This window comes from Eutrigla gurnardus (assembly GCF_963514095.1).
Source record: "Eutrigla gurnardus genome assembly, chromosome: 4".
NCBI lineage: Eukaryota > Metazoa > Chordata > Actinopteri > Perciformes > Triglidae > Eutrigla > Eutrigla gurnardus.
The window spans coordinates 239,944-259,365 of NC_139918.1; the positions used below are offsets into that span (position 1 = coordinate 239,944).

Sequence of the window (19,422 nt, forward strand, 5' to 3'; positions counted from 1 at the left end):
ACAATACAATACAACAAATACAATACAACAAATACAGACATCTTGCTCACACACTCCCACATACCACCCCTACCCCCATAAATTTAACAGAATAGAAATATTAAATAACATAGTAGAAATAACGAAATAACAAAATGGAGAAAGAAGGAATAACAATGGAAGAATCAATGAAGTAATTAACTAAAAACAAGAGCAGTTTGTTTTAAGATGTAAATATAGTGACCTCCTGAAACAATGTAAAGAGGTAATAGAACGCAAAGAAGGAGGGAGATTATTCCAATCAAATGGGGCTTTATATTGGAATGACCTTTTACCAACCTCTTTAGAGAGTCTAGGAACAAAGAAATAAGGGAAGTTGGTATGTCTAAGTGGGTATGGGGAGTTGTATGGAATCATAAGTTCTTTTAAATAAGGAGGACAATTAAAATAAATACATTTGAAAAGAAAATGGAACCAATGAGATTGCCTTCTTAATTTGGGTTGTAGCCAGTTCAGAGAATCAAACATGAGACAATGATGTGTTCTAAAAGGACATCTCAAAACAAATCTACATGAGGAGTTAAATAATATAGTCAGAGATTTAAGGTGAGTGTCAGAGGTGTTTTGATAAACAACATCAACATAATCAATAAGTGGTAGTATCAGTTGTGTGATTAACCTTTTTCTGACATGAAATGTGAAACAGTTGATTGAACGGTAAAGTGAAGCGAGACAACCATATGCTTTTTTAACAATGTAATCAATGTGAGGTTTAAATGAGAGTTCAGGATCAATCCAAAGTCCAAGATATTTAAATGTGTCAACAGGGGATCCATCGGAAAAATAAATATGAAAATCAGCTGACTGGGATTGGAGATGACGTGTACTAAAAATCATACTACATGACTTCTTTTTGTTCAATACAAGTTTGTTCTTGCAGAACCAGTCTTGAACCAGAGTTTACGCAGTTTTTGTTTTAATTTACGAGTTTGGGAGTTATACCAGGGAGCTAACTTCCTATGCTTTATAGTTTTCTGTTTTAGCGGAGCAACAGAGTCGAGAGTCGTTCGCAGTAGGCTTCCAGATTCATCTATAAGAGAATCGATCTGGGAGGGACTAAGATTAACATAAAAGTCCTCCGTTTCATTAAGACATGGAAGTGAACTCAAGACTGGCGGAATTACTTCCTTAAACTTAGCTACTGCTCTATCCGATAGACACCGAGAGTAGTAGCTTTTTCCTAGAGGAGTGAAGTCCAGCAACAATAATTCAAAGATTATCAAGTAATGGTCAGATAAAGAAGAATTTTGAGGAAAGATTATTAAGTTTTCGATTTCAACGCCATAAGATAAGACGAGGTCGAGAGTGTGGCTATGACAGTGAGTTGGTTTCTGTACACTCTGACTGAAGCCAATAGAATCTATTAAGGAAGTAAATGCTACACTAAGGCTGTCATTTACAATGTTTACATGGACATTAAAATCCCCCACAATGATTACTTTATCTGATTTAAGGACTAAACTTGATAGCAACTCAGAGAATTCAGATAGGAATTCAGAGTATGGACCAGGAGCACGATACACAATAACAAACAGAATTGGCTGCATAGTTTTCCAGTTTGAGTGCGAAAGGCTGAGAATCAGACTCTCAAATGAGTTATAATTTAGTTTTGGCTTAGGATTGATTGACAGGCTTGAATCAAAAATGGCTGCAACTCCTCCTCCACGTCTGCTGCCTCGAGATATATGAGTATTAATATGGCTGGGAGGACTAGCTTCGTTTAAGCAAACATAGTCTTCATCACGCAGCCAGGTTTCAGTCAGGCAGAATAAATCAATATGATTATCTGATATTAAGTCGTTGACTAATACTGCTTTGGATGAGAGAGATCTAATGTTTAAGAGTCCACATGTAATTCTCTTATTTTGTTTTACTACATCGGAAGTGCTAATTTTTATTAGGTTTTCATGTGAAAACTCTCTTCTGTTTGACCTGATTAATTTGGTTGGTCGGGGGACAGACACCGTTCTTATGTGGTTTTGGTTTTGGGTGGGTGACTGCTCTAAAGGAGGCGCAGAGAAGTGTGTAAGACTGCAACTCTGCTTCCTGGTCTCAACACTGGTTTGTCATGTTCTAGGACTACCAATGAGATCAGCGATGTTTCTAGATAGGAGAGCAGCTCCATCCAAAGTGGGGTGGATGCCATCTCTCCTGATCAGACCAGGTTTTCCCCAGAAAGGCTGCCAATTATTAACGAAGCCCACATCGTTATCTGGACACCACCTCCACAGCCAGCGGTGGAAAGATGACATGCGGCTATACATGTCATCACTAGTAAAGTTTGGCAGGGGACCAGAGAAAACTACGGAGTCCGACATCGTTTTTGCATATTCACACACCGAGCCAACATTCATTTTAGTGACCACCGATTGGCGTAATCGGGTGTCATTAACGCCGACGTGAATAACAATCTTACTGTATTTAAGTTTATCCTTAGCCAGCAGTTTCAATTGAGCTTCGATGTCGCCCGCTCTGGCCCCTGGGACACATTTGACTATGGTCGCTGGTGTCGCTATTTTCACATGTCTCACTATGGAGCTGCCAATGACCAGAGTTGGCTTCTCAGCGGGTGTGTCGCTGAGTGGGGAAAATCGATTGGACACGTGAACATGGTGGTTAACCGTGGGCTTCGGTTTAGAACTATGCCTCCTTCGGACATTCACCCAGCCTCCCGGCTGCTCGGGGTTTGCCGAGGGACGGCTAGCTGCTACGCTATGTCGGTCCGCACCTTGTACAGCTAGCGTCAGCTGGCTGGTTACAGCGTCAGCCGACGGAGGATTGTTGGTGCGGAACCGCGCTTCCAAATCATTCATCCTCGCCTCCAAAGCAAAAAGTGAACTACATTTATTACATGTACCGTTATCAGTAAAGGAGGCAGAGTAGTAGCTAAACATCAGACACACCGGGCAGGAGAGAAGAGAAGGAGGACAGGGAAAGAGAGAAGCCATCGTAGCCGCTAGGCTAGCAGTTGCGCTAAAGTAGCTAGCAGAGGTAGCGCGTAGACAATAGCAAATTTAGCGAGGCAACTCAGAGAGTGAGCGATGTGTCTGCCGAAGCAGGGGTAGCGTGTGCTTAGTTTAAACTTGGCGGTAGTAAGCCGCTGAACAGGGAAACTACGTTAAATTAACAGAGTTAGGCTAGAGAGAAAAACACAGCCTGTAGCGACTATCACGGAGAAACAGGAAATGACGCAAAGCGCTTACCGTCAGAGAAGTCTCGCGAGGAGCATATCATTGCGCTCTTGTGTGCGAATTGTCTCACTCAGGGACCGCCTGTCTACCTGTCCGAACTTAGTTCCTTTACCTTCTACAGCTCAACCAGTCCGCTACAAAGGGGGAGGGTGGTTTAGAAGCCCTTCGTCTCAACCCGGTGAAGAATGGCAAACGACTTTGTCACGGGGGCTGTAGATTTTAGAAAGCAGCTGAGCTACGATGGTAGGTTATGGGGCCCTGAGGTAGAAATTTGTTCAGATACATGTATGTTAAATCCTCACCTCACCTGCTAATCATATTTTGTGCATCATTTTCCCTGTAAGGTGAAGGTTTCAAAGCACCAGGTCACTACACATGACCTGTATGTTTGAGGGAAGGGTGGTCTGTATCAGAAAGAGAAAGCAGGGTTGAAGGATTTGTTTTTTTAGTTGTCCATTTCTTTTTTTTCCTTATTATTGGTATATTTGTGATTATTGTGCTCATAGCAGACATGTTATCAGTAGAGTATGGAAGGTTGTATACTCCTGGGAAAGAGGTTCTGTTCCTGGTACCATGATGGCAACTCCTGATATGAAATTGTTTAGCTTATGCTTTTAATGGTATGATTGTTTTGTTTGATCAATATTGCTTGTTCACTATTTCCACATGCATGTGGAATGAAGAATGCAATGAAGAACAGTTTATGATTTATTCTTTCATAATATAAAAGGCTTTTTCTCCAGTCTCAATGCATGCCCTGTTAAACCTTACCGTGAATTAGAGACATAGACAATTATAAATTACCTTTTCTAGTTAACATAAAATGTTCAAAGGGGGGACTGTAATGGGAATTTTGGATGTTTGTAATTTATAATCAGAATCTTTGTCAGGTCAGACGATCCGCATCTCCTCTTCTCAACTGTAATGCTATGACTAAAATGAATGCCTGTGTACATCTTGTCTTTGTCTGTACATCTTGTCTTTGTAAGATAGGACATGAACCGTCTTTTGTCTACAGTATGATTCCTCCTCCTCTAAAGGGAGATTGCTGTTAGACTCAGGGTCGTTCCTGCTGACTCTGAACCTTTGCATCAGAAGGCAGGTTTGAACATTATTTTCCTCTGCAGATGAAAATACTTTGTTGAATAAACTTCGGAGAAAAAGCTGATCCTGGTTGTTGATCTTTATTGGGCAGATTCATTTTTTCCACAACATGTGGCAGCCCGGTTCAACAGGCACCATGCAAAGGCCTGCTCAGTTATTGAACGGGCCTTCGGCATCATGAAGACCAGGTGGCGATCAGTGTTTTTTAAAGCCCTGGAAGCACGCCCCGAGTTCGCCGTCAAGGTGGTGGCTTGCTGTGCCATTCTGCACAACTTCTGCCTCAGGGATGGGGACACCCTTGAGCCAACAGAGGAGGTGCTGGGGCCCGATGACGGTGAGGGTCAGGTCCAGGCAGATCTGCAGTTTGGGAACGGCTGCGTGGGCGCATGGCAGCTGTGCTATCGGCACCTACAAGCACTCCTAGAGCTCTACAGGAGCACGATTATTGATCATTGATAGGGCCGGTCGTGTTTTCGCGTCGGCCACTGTAGTTGGACTACCACTTGGGAAAGGAGATGTGAGGAGAGTTGGTTGTAATCTACAATGTCACTGCTAGAGGCCGCTAAATCCTACACACTGGTCCTTTAGTAAATCTATGACAATGACATTATGTTTTGCTCGCGTATCATTTCTCTTTAAAATATAATTTCTGTGCTCGCAAAATACATTTTTCTGCGCTCAAAATCTCACATTGCTCCTTCATAAATGTGGCACAAATATAACGCCATACTTTTTGACCAGGTCATGCTCGTCAGGCGCCTGGAAGAAGAGAAATTGATCATTGTGAAGGAGATGACCCAGCATTGTCAGTACCTATGAAAGGCGTTGGACAAACTGGACAACCTCCTTCATCAGACGAAAGAGGACATCAAGAACCATAGTATGTTCCACAAATATTTGATCAAATGTAAAGCCTCAGAGTTGGGCATTCAAACTGCATTACATGTTACCAACTTCAATAGTCATTCAAAGCTGCCTAATTTTCAATCTCATTTTTCTTCACTTTTTTCTTCACTTTAACTTTAGGAAACTTGAAGTCTTCGGTGCACATGCACTGAGGCTGGGTTCCAATACCCATACTATTTAGTATGTCCCAATTGTATGTATACTGCATACTACACTTAATACTATGTAGGGCAGCCGCAGTATGTATTATAGTAAAAAGAAAAACTATGTGATTTGGAACGCAGCCACATAATTGACTTTACAGTGAAGTAGGAGACATCTTGTGTGCAGCAGGAAAACTTAATAAATAAAAAATATTTTCATATTCATAGAATCTGGATTTTTCAATGAGGGACAAGTAGTAGATGACATTTTTAGGTAATTTGACTTTTGTGTGGGAAAACCCATATACATTTAGGGCATTTAGCAGACGCTTTTGTCCAAAGCAACTTACAATAAGTAAACTCTGTTGAGTACGCTCAGAAGATCCATCTGGCTGAGGGATTTGTGCCAGTGAGTTCGTTATTTTCCATATAGAGCCTTGCTGATACACAGTTTGTGCAATTAGCAGAGGATTACCCTCTATTGCATGGTGTTGCCACGTGGCAACAATTACTTTATCTAAATTTTACTAAAAGGCAGTAATATAAAATCCATGTTTTAAAGGGTGTGGGGTTTGTTCAATATTTAGGTCAAATTCCTTCAAGAAATCTTTTCTTAATACTATCTGGGGTAGGTTAACTTTTAATTTTCCTCAATAAAACCAGTTTAGATGTGATACGTTTTTTTTAAAACGGTAAAATGAATTTGTTTTCATATGGCAACTATAAGCAAAGTGTATAGGTTCCACACACCCCTGGATGTGAAGCCTCCAACATGCTCTCCAGGCCCTGGCTCTCCTGTCCCCGCTATGACTGCCTCCAGCATGCCCCCTGACCCAGGCTGTGCTCTGTTCCTCCGTTTTTCTTTTTCTGACGTGGCAGCTATACGCTTCCATATAAATATAGAGTGATATAAAAACAGGTTGGGCTTTTCAGTCGTAACCCTAACCCTAACCCTGGCCTTCCTCCAAGCCTGTAGTACTGCCCTAGATTGTCAGCAGTATTGTAAGCTCCTAAAGTGACTCATTTTGGTCACTATTTCCACTAAAAAATAAAAAATAAACAAACAAACAAACAAACAAACAGCTTCATTTAATATACTGGGCCTTCAAAGTGCTCTCTGAAACTAGGCCTGGGATGGTGCGTGTCCATGAAACGAGAAAATTTAAACTTTGCTGTGGAGCTAAACCAAATCCATCACTGTAAAGGTCTCGACCTGGAGAATAACATAATGTCCGTATGAACATTCTACATGGATCCTGCTTTGAAATGCTGACCTTTGAACCTTGACCTCGGTGCAAGTTTGAAGGCTTATAATTCAGCAAAAAAAGGGGCTACAGACATAGTAGAAACTGCAGAGAGCTCTTGACCTCAGCTATCATGTGAATATAGTCATCAACTGGGGGCGCTGTTAAATATGGTTAAAATTAATTTTCACCCATTTAACAATTAGATATTTAAAATCTGATTACACATATGTGTTTACCATCCCCTTAAACTGCTCAGTGTACAATTCAGTATTTACAACTTCCAATTCTAGGGAAAACGCTAATAGTTAAAAAAAAAAAAAAAAAATTCCCTAGAGCCACGCCATTTAGCTTGATACAAATCAGCACCACAGTTGAAGTACTTCCGGTTTCTGAAGTAGGGTTGTACATAGGGTTGTATAATGATATATCTACAATTACCATCACACAAGTTAATGACGGGCACGTTGGATATGCTGGCTGGTTACCTTGAGCAGCAAGCTGCCATAGCAGCATCACCAGCCCAGAGATAAGACAAAACTCCCGAAGCATTGATACACTTGACAGCTGTGATGTCAGAGATGCTGAAGATGCTGTAGTTGCAGCATGTTGTTCATGACATACTTGGTCAGGCTCCGTTTGCACTATTTGCACTCTGTATTGACAAAGTAGAACTTTGATTTGGTTTTGCACATATTTACACTTGGGAAAAGAAATATTTTATTTTATTTATTTTATTTTAACTTTTATACATTTTAGTTAAATTTGTGAAAGAAGAATGTTATTAAAAGATCATGCTTACGTCATGCATGTAAAGAGTTATAATAAAATATTTCAAAATGCATGTGCAACTCTGTTAAATTAAAGTCTGTTGGTCCAGTCATATATTTTGTCATTGTAGTTTTCTTAAAATCTCGTCTCGTCTCGTTCTCGTGAACCCAATATCGTGTCTCGTCTCGTCTCGTGAGCGCGGTGTATCGTCACATCCCTAGTAAATGTACATCTCTCGCTAGGATGTGTCACACCGCGGTGAGGGATGTCTTGTCTTGGTTTTTTTTGTCTTGTGAATTTCATGTTTTATTTTGAAAAGTAACTCTCCTCTCGTTTCAGGTCACTTGCCCTTCCTCTTGTGTCACCGGTCTGGCGTCTTTCCTGATCCCTGATTGTTTCCACTTGTGCTCCCTCCCTCATGTGTATATAGTCTGTGTCTTCCCCTGTCTTCGTTGCCAGAGTATTTCGTTTGTTTCGTCGAGTACGTCCAGCCTATCCCACAGTCTTGACCTTGCCTTGTATTTTCGATTTAGATAAGTATTGCCAAGCTTTATGTTTTGCATATAGTTTCCCTCTGTGATAGAGTGATTTTGATTTGGATACCTTTTGGTTAGCAATTTTTGTTTCATTGTTAGATAAGTTTCATAGCGTTTGCTTTTCCTCCTGCTGGAGAGATTTCTGTTCGTTAATATTTTTCAGCTGTATTAGAGTAGAATTATTTTCATAGCCTGTGTGTCTTCCTCCTCCGGGAGCGATTTTCAGTTCGAGTACATTTTATAAACTCCTAGTTTCTTAAGACCAGTGTAGTCATCTCCCTTTTCTCCTACGGGAGCTTCCTTTGTTCTTGTTGTTTTTGTTAGTGTGGTCCGTTGGACCTATAGTGTTTCACAGCCTGTTCTGTTATCACTCTGTCTACAGAGAAACTGTATTTAAAATAAAGCCTGTCTGTACTACTGCCCTGCATCTGAGTCCTCAGTTTCTGCCAAGCCTGACAGAATACTCTGGCCAGAAATGGACCCAGCAGAGGCAGAACAGCTATCGGGAGTCCTGCGTGTCCAAGAAGCCCGCATCTCACGCCAGGAGGAGTTCCAGAGTGCCATGGCGGCGCAGATGGGACAGATCTCGGCTCAACTACAGGGACTGCTCGCGCAGCCCCCTCGACCCACCGCACCGGCTCCCGTACCACCGACTCCACCTACTCCGCCCACTCCTCACTTTGGGGCGGGTAGCAGATTGGCTCCACCAGCTCAATACTCCGGGGAACCAGGACTATGTAAGACATTCATTATAGACTGTTCCATTCACTTTGAATTAACCCCCCACGCATTCCCCACTGACCGAGTAAAGATCGCCTTCATGATCTCGCACCTAACCGGGAGAGCCAAAGCCTGGGCGTCCGCTGAATGGAGCAGGAAGTCAGCCATCTGTAACACTCTTGGAGACTTTGAGACGGCGCTAAAGAAAACATTCGATCCGGTGGCAGACGACCGGGAAAAGGCTCAAGAGCTAAGTGGATTAAGACAAGACAAGGACTCCGTGTGTGATTATGCTATTCGTTTTCGCACACTATCAGCTGAGAGTGGCTGGAATTCCACAGCTTTGTATGATGTGTTTTTTAAGGGGCTAGCAGCCCCGATCCAGGATCTGCTTGTTCCCCTCGATTTGCCCGCAGGATTGGACGACCTCGTCGCACTCGCCATTCGGACGGATAATCGACTTCGCCAGCTCAGACGACACCGGGAAGGTAGTACGGGCACGGCGGGAGGAGCACCGTTCACTACCATCCCAAGCCGCCCGTTCACTCATGACGCCTCGCCAACCCCACGTCATCAATCCGCGACTGAGGGAGAGAGCGAACCCATGCAGCTGGGCAGAGCGCGGCTGTCGGAGGAGGAGAGGCGGAGACGGCTGTTGGAGGGAAGGTGTTTTTACTGTGGGGAAACGGGGCACCTTGTAACCACCTGTCCAACTAAACGAACCCCGACGGTGAATTTATCCGCGACTGCAAGCTCTGTTTCACGCGCCTTGACCAAAGTAAAGGTAATGCACCACACAGACACGAACCTCAAGGCACTTATTGACTCTGGGGCAGATGAGAGTTTGATGGACTGGGGTTTAGCGGAGAGATTGGGGATTAAATCTGAACCCCTGGTTAATCCAGTCAGGGCCCGATCTCTCAACGGTAAGGAACTCTTTACTATCACTCACATCAGCGAACCCGTCCACCTGCACATTAAGGATCATGAAGAGGAAATTCGTTTTTTCTTATTTAGGTCCACCTCTCATACACTCATTCTGGGCCAACCTTGGCTGTTTCGCCACAACCCCCAGGTAGATTGGAGGTCCGGAGACATCATCAGATGGGGAGAGGACTGTTTAAGACATTGTATGGACAAAGAAGCTGAGATTAACCTGTTCTCTGTCAACCCTAATACAGAACCTGAATACCCGGACCTGAACCTGGTACCCACCTGCTACTATCAGCTTCGGGAAGTTTTTAGTAAATCCAAAGCTCTGTCTCTCCCCCCACACCGCCCATATGACTGCGCCATCGACCTGATTCCTGGATCCTCCATACCTAAGGGCCGCCTGTACTCTGTTTCCGGACCAGAAAAAGAGGCCATGAGAGAGTACCTCACCACGTCACTAAAAGCTGGTCTCATCCGCCCTTCATCATCACCAGCTGGGGCGGGCTTCTTCTTTGTGGATAAGAAAGATGGGTCTCTGAGACCTTGCATAGACTATAGTCCACTTAATGACATTACAATAAAAAATCGCTATCCACTCCCTCTCATGTCATCAGTCTTTGACCAAATCCAACAGGCCAAAGTGTTCACAAAACTCGACCTACGCAACGCCTACCACTTGGTCCGAATAAGAGAGGGCGATGAGTGGAAGACCGGTTTCAACACTCCGAGTGGCCATTACGAGTATCTGGTCATGCCATTCGGTCTCACCAATGCCCCCGCCGTGTTTCAAGCCATGATTAATGATGTGTTGAGGGACTTCTTGGATCATTTTGTCTATGTATATTTAGACGATATTTTGATTTACTCACCTGACATTGACACTCACCAAGACCATGTGACCAAAGTTCTTAAAAGACTCCTAGAAAATCACTTGTATGTGAAGGCCGAGAAAAGTGTATTTCATGCCGACACCGTCTCCTTTCTGGGCTTCATCGTAGCCCCTGGAAGAGTTCAGATGGACCCGGCTAAAATTAGCGCTGTAGCCGAATGGCCCACACCTGATAGCCGCAAGAAGGTTCAGCAATTTTTGGGGTTTGCTAACTTTTACAGGCGGTTTATCAGAGGCTTGAGCGCAATAGCGGCTCCTCTTCATGCTCTTACCTCCACTCAGGTGCAGTTCCACTGGTCGCCCGCAGCAGAGAAGGCATTCCAGGATCTCAAGCTCCGCTTCAGGTCAGCCCCCATCCTCACCATGCCGGACCCTCAGCGGCAGTTCGTGGTCGAAGTAGACGCATCGAACGAAGGGGTTGGCGCCATCCTCTCCCAACGATCGGAAAAGGATGGCAAGATACACCCATGCGCCTTCCTGTCGCGGCGGCTGTCCAGAGCTGAAAGGAACTATGATGTGGGCAACCGAGAACTACTGGCGGTCAAACTTGCCCTCGAAGAGTGGAGGCATTGGCTAGAGGGGGCCGAGCAACCGTTCATAGTCTGGACTGATCACCGAAATCTCGAGTACATCAGAAAAGCTAAGAGGCTAAACTCTCGCCAGGCCAGGTGGGCGCTCTTTTTTAACCGCTTCTCTTTCTCTCTTTCCTACAGGCCGGGGTCCCGGAACGTCAAGCCAGACGCGCTATCCCGGTTATTCGACCCCGAGCCTGTTGCCAAGGAACCTGAAACCATCCTTCCACTAACCTGTGTGGTAGGAGCGGTCTCCTGGCAGATAGAAGAAGAGGTGAAGCAGGCTAATGGTGGGGTTCCATCACCTCGTGGGTGCCCAGATAATCGGTTGTTTGTGCCGGCCGGGCTGCGCCCACAGGTGATTCATTGGGCTCATACCTCACTGCTTTCATGCCACCCGGGAGTTCAGAGAACGATGTTCGTCATCTCTCGACGGTTCTGGTGGCCGTCCATGGAGCCGGAGGTTCGGGAGTATGTGGAGGCATGCTCGGTCTGCGCCCGCAACAAGACATCCTCCCGGCCTCGAATGGGTCTCCTGCAACCACTTCCCATCCCCTCCAGACCGTGGTCAGACATCTCCATGGACTTCGTCACGGGGCTCCCGGTATCCCAAGGTAACACCACTGTCCTCACCGTGGTAGACCGTTTCTCTAAAATGGTCAAATTTATTGCCTTGCCCAAACTACCCTCCGCCAAAGAGATGGCGGAGGTCATGATGAATCAGGTTTTCAGGGTTCACGGATTCCCCAAAGACATTGTTTCCGACCGGGGGCCCCAGTTCGTGTCACGGTTCTGGAGGGAGTTCTGTAGGCTCATCGGCGCCAAGGCCAGCCTGACCTCAGGATACCACCCGGAGGCCAACGGCCAGCCCGAGCGCCTCAACCAACAATTGGAAACCGGCCTCCGGTGCCTACTCTCCCAGAATCCCTCGACATGGAGCAAGAACCTGGTCTGGGTTGAGTATGCCCATAATTCTTTACCCACATCTGCTACAGGATTCTCACCATTCAAATGTGCTTACGGTTATCAACCCCCAGTTTTTCCAGAGAACGAACGGGAGGTTTCGGTCCTCTCTGCCCACGCCATGATTCGACGCTGCCACCGCATCTGGGCAGCCGCCCGCCAGGTGCTAATCCGCCAGGGGGATCGGGTGAAGAAGGCGGCAGACCGCAGGAGGCGTCCTGCTCCAGCTTACCAGGTGGGCCAGAAGGTGTGGCTCTCGGCCAAGGACCTCCACCTTAAGGTTCCCTCCAGGAAGCTAGCTCCTCGGTTTGTGGGGCCATTCCCTGTCACCCAGATCATCGGACCTGCAGCTGTGCGTCTTCGTCTGCCCCGGTCCCTTCGTGTGCATCCCACATTCCATGTCAGCCAGATCAAACCTGTCAAGGAAAGCCAAATGGTCCCGGCCACCACGGCCCCTCCACCACCCGAGGTAATTGAAGGGGGTCCGGTGTACAAAGTAAAGCAGCTGTTGGCAGTACGCAACCGGGGCCGGGGCAGACAGTATCTAGTGGACTGGGAGGGATACGGACCTGAGGAGAGACAGTGGATCCCTTCCCGCCACATCGTGGACCCCACCCTCATCGATGACTTTCATAAAAATAACCCTGGGCAGCCTGGGCCGTCAGGTGTCGGCCGTAGAAGGGGGGGTACTGTCACACTGCGGTGAGGGATGTCTTGTCTTGGTTTTTTTTTGTCTTGTGAATTTCATGTTTTATTTTGAAAAGTAACTCTCCTCTCGTTTCAGGTCACTTGCCCTTCCTCTTGTGTCACCGGTCTGGCGTCTTCCCTGATCCCAGATTGTTTCCTCCTGTGCTCCCTCCCTCATGTGTATATAGTCTGTGTCTTCCCCTGTCTTCGTTGCCAGAGTATTTCGTTCGTTTCGTCGAGTACGTCCAGCCTATCCCACAGTCTTGACCTTGCCTTGTATTTTCGATTTAGATAAGTATTGCCAAGCTTTATGTTTTGCATATAGTTTCCCTCTGTGATAGAGTGATTTTGATTTGGATACCTTTTGGTTAGCAATTTTTGTTTCATTGTTAGATAAGTTTCATAGCGTTTGCTTTTCCTCCTGCTGGAGAGATTTCTGTTCGTTAATATTTTTCAGCTGTATTAGAGTAGAATTATTTTCATAGCCTGTGTGTCTTCCTCCTCCGGGAGCGATTTTCAGTTCGAGTAAATTTTATAAACTCCTAGTTTCTTAAGACCAGTGTAGTCATCTCCCTTTTCTCCTATGGGAGCTTCCTTTGTTCTTGTTGTTTTTGTTAGTGTGGTCCGTTGGACCTATAGTGTTTCACAGCCTGTTCTGTTATCACTCTGTCTACAGAGAAACTGTATTTAAAATAAAGCCTGTCTGTACTACTGCCCTGCATCTGAGTCCTCAGTTTCTGCCAAGCCTGACAGGATGACTGCCTGCATATTTATTCTTCTTACTATTGTTCTTCTCCATACTTTTTCTTCTTCCTCTACACATTTCCTGCCACAGCTTTGAGAAAACCATGCCCTCAGAATTTCTATGAAATGTTTGTGTAGTTTAAATATGTCTTGCTGAACAACAGTTGCTCTCCACCTTGTTGTCAGGCTCGGTCCTTTGTTTTCTCCTCCTGTTGAGTTTGTTTTAATAAGAGACAAGGTTTTCAGAGTATAAAAGGCTATACTTTTAATGACACAGTAGCAGAATAAAACAGACACATTTTTCAGATATACAGTGGAGATCAAAATTAGAGAACAAATTATAAATACTTGATTTATCCTGAAATACTGTTATTTTTTATTGTTCAGAATTTGGTAGAATATCAGCTGTGGCTATACCACTGCTGTACTAGCATGTTTTTTTTAAATAACCAAGGCACTTCAACAAAAACCTTTATTTTGTGAAAACAAGCAGTGAGTAAAATTAGAGAACCATAACCATTGTGTAAAAAGAGAAGATTTCAACAATGTTTTATCTGTAATTCTTCTAACCTGTCAGCTCCATCTCTTACCGTTCTGATCCATAGTTACAATCATCATCATTACTGTTACAACTGTTAACACATCTCTTCATTTATTTATAGTGTACTGTCTGGGTAGATTCTCATTCATCCAGGTCAAAGGCATCTTCATGTAGAAAGTGAAAACACTCCTGCACACAGACTGCACAATGATTTGTCAACATGTCTCTCTTCTGACCTTCTCAACAGGATTATTTTCACTTCATCAAACTAGACGTATATCCCTTGATAGAGTCATCATTAATGCAAAACGTTTTACAATATTTGAATTCTGTGATTTTCCTGTCCTGTCACCTGACAGACATTTGAATGTGAAATTAACATTTTCAGGCAGTATTAAAGACAAACAGAGCAAATATAAGTAGGATGTAATGATAAATATAAGAGTGTGAAGAAGAAGAGGTGAGAAGACCTTTCCACTGCAGGCAGGTGATGGCATCATAGGTGACTAACAAGGATCCATGATGTACTGAAACATACACATGGAACAGATATCAAAGTGTTGTTCTCTCTCAACAGTCTAAGATAATAATCGCACACAGCGCTGTCTGTAGCAGTAACGTAAGTTACACAGACATTTCAGACTGCTAACAGTGTCACAATCATTTTGCACCGGTGTGAATAATAATAATATTTAATGTAACTCAGGTGTGCTCAGCTGTATCACTGAGGATCTGCAGGTTGTTATTCTTGTAGGTATAATTACTGAATGGGATACAAATAACCGCTGCAGTAATAATTACATGGCTGCAAACCAGAATCTATAAAACATGTAATGTTACTTAAAAACATTAAATAATGTTAGCTACCATCACAGCTTATTAAAGTTATCAAGTGACATTAATATATATATATATATATATATATATATATATATATATATAACAACTCGTAACTGAAGATATGTGAAAATCTACATCCAGGTTAATTGATTCATCGATTGCATTAAATTGTTTGTTAGACATTATTAATCACAGTATTAAGTAAACGTAATGCTGATTCTCACTGTTACACTGGACACATTTCTGCAAGTCTCCAATATCTAGCATTACAAAACACAATTATACATTTAAATCTAAATTAACCTTTCACTATTAAATTTTACGTCAAAACCTCAAAACGTACTTAATAACACAGTCAAACAAGCAAGAATCTCCCACTTTCAAAAATAAATCAATGACGATAAAAATACCCCAAATTCCTATCCTCCACAATTTAACGAACACAAATTTTTTAAAAAATTATCCAAAACACCAGATAATGCCCTTTGCGAGGACTTTGCAGACCACTTCAGAAGAAAAATCAATTACATCAGATTCAGTCTTTTATCCCAACAGCTTTTAACACCTGGATCATTGCTTTTACTGGAGGTAACACTGGAGAGTTTTGCCCTGGTTGATGCAAGGACACTTGGTCGAGTTTTGTCCCAGACAAAGTCCACAACCTGCCTTTTAGATCCAATGCCCACACTGTTTTTTAAAACACTATGGATTCTTTGAGGAAGTTGTATTTGGTGAATTGCCCCACCTCCTTTAAAACGGCGGTGGTGTAGCCCCTTCTGAAGAAGAATGATTTAGACCCCAATGTTTTAAATACTCCTTGAGAGAGGCTGGACTCTCTTCTACAGGCGCCGAGCTGGTGTGGGCTTGCTTATAGCCCCCCAGCTCAGCCGCCATGTGTTGGAGTTTTCCCCAGTGAACGAGAGGGTCGTGTTGTGGAAAAAATGAATCTGCCCAATAAAGATAAACAACCAGGATCAGCTTTTTCTCCGAGGTTTATTCCACAAAGTATTTTCGTCTGCAGAGGAAAATAATGTTCACCCCTGCCTTCTGATGCAAAGGTTCAGAGTCAGCAGGAATGACCCTGAGTCTAACAGCAATCTCCCTTTTGAGGAGGAGGGATGGTACTGTAGACAAAAGATGGTTCATGTCCTATCTTACAAAGACAAGATGTACAGACAAAGACAAGATGTACAGAACACAGATGTCATAATGTCCTCTGAAATTATCTTATGTCAGGTGGCACTCATGCTCATATCACCTACAAACAGGCATTCATTTTAGTCATATCATTACAGTCGAGAAGAGGAGATGCGGATCAACGTCTGGCCTGACAAAGATTCTGATTATAAATTACAAACATCCAAAATTCCCATTACAGTCCCCCCTTTGAACATTTTATGTTCACTAGAAAAGGTAATTTATAATTGTCTATGTCTCTAATTCACGGCAAGGTTTAACAGGGCATGCATTGAAACTGGAGAAAAAGCCTTTTATATTATGAAAGAATAAAACATAAGCTGTTCTTAATTGCATTCTTCATTACACATGCATGTGGAAATAGTGAACAAGCAATAGTGATCAAACAAGACAATCATACCATTAAGAGCATTAGCTAAACAATTTCATATCAGGAGTTGCCATCATGGTACCAGGAACAGAACCTCTTTCCCAGGAGTATACAACCTTCTATACTCTACTGATAACATGTCTGCTATGAGCACAATAATCACAAATATACGAATAATAAGGAAAAAGAAATGGATAATTATAAAAAAAAAGAACTCTTCAACCCTGTTTTCTCTTTCTGATACAGACCACCTTTCCCTCAAACATACAGGTCATGCGTAATGACCTGGTGCTTTGAAACCTTCACCTTACAGGGAAAATGATGCACAAAATTACCAAGATTAGCAGGTGAAGTGAGGATATAACATACATGTATCTGAACAAATTTCTACCTCAGGGCCCCATAACCTACCATCGTAGCTCAGCTGCTTTCTAAAGTCTACAGCCCCCTGACAAAGTCGTTTGCCATTCTTCACCGGGTTGAGACGAAGGGCTTCTAAACCACCCTCCCCCTTTGTAGCGGACTGGTTGAGCTGTAGAAGGTAAAGGAACTAAGTTCGGACAGGAGTGAGACAATTCGCACACAATTACATTTCAAGATTCACACAAAAAGGGTGAGGATTTTATTGTTAAGCATGAAGTTGTAGTGTAATCACCTTCTAACATCTATGTGTGAGTTAACATATCAGATTGACTCAATATCTGAATCCAAAAAGGGCGGTACCCACAGATCTTCATCTGGAACCATGGTGATTCTCGGGTACTGTCCCGGGGCAGAGCTCACCGCCAAAACCACAAGAGCTCGGCAGCAGGGCAGTACACAACAAACGACCAGCAACATTACAACCATAACAGTCAACACAGGTGATAGGAATCTGACAGCGGTGGCTTTCCACCCCCCTCTGTGAGCCAGGACCAAAGGTCCCAGCCCTCAAAAGCCTCAGAGTCTTTGCTTTTCTCTCTGTGTAGCAGTTTGTTCAGGTGGGCAACAACATGGGTCATATTGTCATCTATTGCAGGCACGAAGGTACAGCATTTTGTCCCTATGACATGGCACACGCCTCCTTGTGAGGCTAGGGTCAAGTCGAGGGCGACTCTATTTTGCAGAGCCACGTTTCTGATGCCCTGGACAACAGGAGACAATGCTGCAAAGCCGGCAGCTGTGAGTTCAGTCAGATTTTTCGAGTTCCAGGGATATTTCATCAATCTTATGTGCATTGTTGACAGTCCCCCACCAGGGGAGGACTCCTGAGAGCCCCTTCGCGGGTTGTGAGACACGTGTTGTCGTGCGTCTGGCCCTGTGCGGTCTGTAGTAATGACTGTAATGAGTGTGAAAATATTCCAGGCTCGGCACAATGGCAACAGAAGGCAAAAGTCTGGTGAGATAGCAAGACCCGCACCAGCCAGGTCTCAATGATTGATAGACGTGCTGTCCACACACCCACACATGCTGTCTCAATGCACCAAACCCATCGCTAGAGGGCATGGTTACCACAGGGTTGTCCTCCCCCTCTCAGCCTAGACTGTGTGTATGTGTGAGGTTCAATCTGCCAAGGTAAGGGTTCACGCCCCTGCACTCAGGTTTGGTGTATGCAGAGTTCCATGCGCTGCCACACATGGCCTCGACTGTCTGGTTCCAAAAGGACGTGCCCAGGTTGTGGTCAAGCGATGTCCGGCACTCTCTCACAAAGCACACAGCTCCTCGTTGCCGTGTGGGATTTGTTGTCATTATAGAATGGTGCACCTCACTCAGAGCAGTTGTAACATTTCTGAATCTCACCGCGGATCCCTCATAGCTGACGACGCTGATGTTCAAAACCTCCAACCAAGGAGCGAGGTTTGTGATGATTCGTTCTGGTGATTCCACAGGCTTGGTGAAGGCCACCATGACCCCCATGGTTTCAGAGATGTTCAGCGGCCAGGGTGCCACAGGCAGTGCTGTGCCCACGCCATTGGGGAGTTGGGCGCAGACATAACAACTCTCATTCATCACCAATCTGGCGGCCAGAGCGACGGCTCGGTACCAGGCGTTCTGTTCCGGCCGGGTGACCGGGGCGACGTCCACTGTGGGTAGTTCTTGTCGGTTTAGGTCTGCGAGGCGTCTGCGAAGTACGGCTCGATCTGCAGCAGGAGAAGCAGGAGGAGATGTGTAGTCAGCAGGTGCAGCTGACGTCCCCCCCCCGTTCTGGAGTGGCGAGCTGCTGAAGGTCAATGCCATCTGGCTCTCTCTGATCGGCCTGCGCAGGAGCGTCGGCTGATTGCTCTGGGATCCTTTTGCAGTGGCTGGCGTGGATCCAGGTGGCTCTCTCTGCGATCTTTACTGCGGTTTCTGTGACGAGCAGCACCTGGTAGGGCCCGTTCCACCTTCGTGATCGCCAAGATTTCCTTCTCAGATCTCGGACCACGACCCAGTCACGTGGCTCCAGGTTATGCAGTTTTTGCGTAGTGGGTGTTGGCAGTGCGTCTTTCTCTCTGTGAATATCAGAGAGAACAGAGGTCAGGTGTGCACAATACCGCAACATTTCATCCTCACAATGCCCTGTGTCAGGGAGTTGTCTTCGCTCAGGCCCAATCCCGGTTTCAAAGGCCGGCCGAACAGGATTTCAAACAGGCTGAGGTTATTTCTGGACCTGATTCTCCCCCTCATGTACATCAACACAATGGGGAGGGCCTTAGTCCAGGGTAGTTTTGTTTCCTCACAACATTTGGCAAGTTTGTTCTTTAGGGTCCCATTTTGGCATTCTACAGCCCCACTGCTAGCCGGGTGATAGCTACAATGTCGCCTCAAGTCAAACCTAAGGTACTGACTGATGCTTTTAAGCGCTGCCTTTACAAAAGGGGTCCCGTTGTCACTCGAAATCCGTGAGGGCACTCCCCATCTGGGAAGTATTTGTGTTAGTAAGGCTTTTGCCACTGCCGACGCGTCTTGTTTGGAAGTGGGAAAAACCTTGACATATTTTGAAAACATATCGACCATCACGAGGCAGAATTTCTTTCCCTCACTTGGTGTTAGTTCTATGAAATCCATTTGTA

General features: G+C 44.6%; 1 protein-coding gene across 1 annotated transcript in view; it reads left to right on the forward strand.

The window, feature by feature from the left end:
* The first annotated feature begins 2,868 nt into the window (after positions 1-2,868).
* LOC311012029 (uncharacterized protein) overlaps positions 2,869-19,422 on the forward strand; it is a 177,273-nt gene continuing 160,719 nt past the window's right edge. Inside the window, exon 1 of the mRNA XM_084007311.1 lies at positions 2,869-2,872. The gene's annotated coding sequence lies outside the window, so the exon portion shown is untranslated. The remainder of the gene's footprint in view (positions 2,873-19,422) is intronic.